A 332-nucleotide genomic window follows, 5' to 3' on the forward strand; every position below is an offset into this window, starting at 1 on the left:
GTTCCAGGCTCCGATCTGCTTCAAGACCTTGGGCGAAGCATTTGTCATAGCGAGTCGTTTCTCCAACCTGTAAAACGAAAGGATAGGACAAACGAATGGCCTTGAGCTTCCTTCCTCAAGGGAACTCTTTCGAGTCTCTGGGGGAAGCAGGCGCCCAGCAGGGCAGCTCCCTGGCCGCAGTCGGGGGTGCGGGGAAGGGGGAACTTTGGAGATCGTTTACTGGGCTGGAAGGGGCTGCAATACTTGCTTCCAAGGGCGGGCCGCCGCGGGGTCGCAGGGGAAGGGAGGGAAGGAGGAAGGGCGGGGCCGGCCCCCCTGCGCCCGCCCCGCGC

This window comes from Pteropus alecto, unplaced genomic scaffold (genome assembly GCF_000325575.1).
Source record: "Pteropus alecto unplaced genomic scaffold, ASM32557v1 scaffold74, whole genome shotgun sequence".
Taxonomy (NCBI): Eukaryota; Metazoa; Chordata; class Mammalia; order Chiroptera; family Pteropodidae; genus Pteropus; species Pteropus alecto.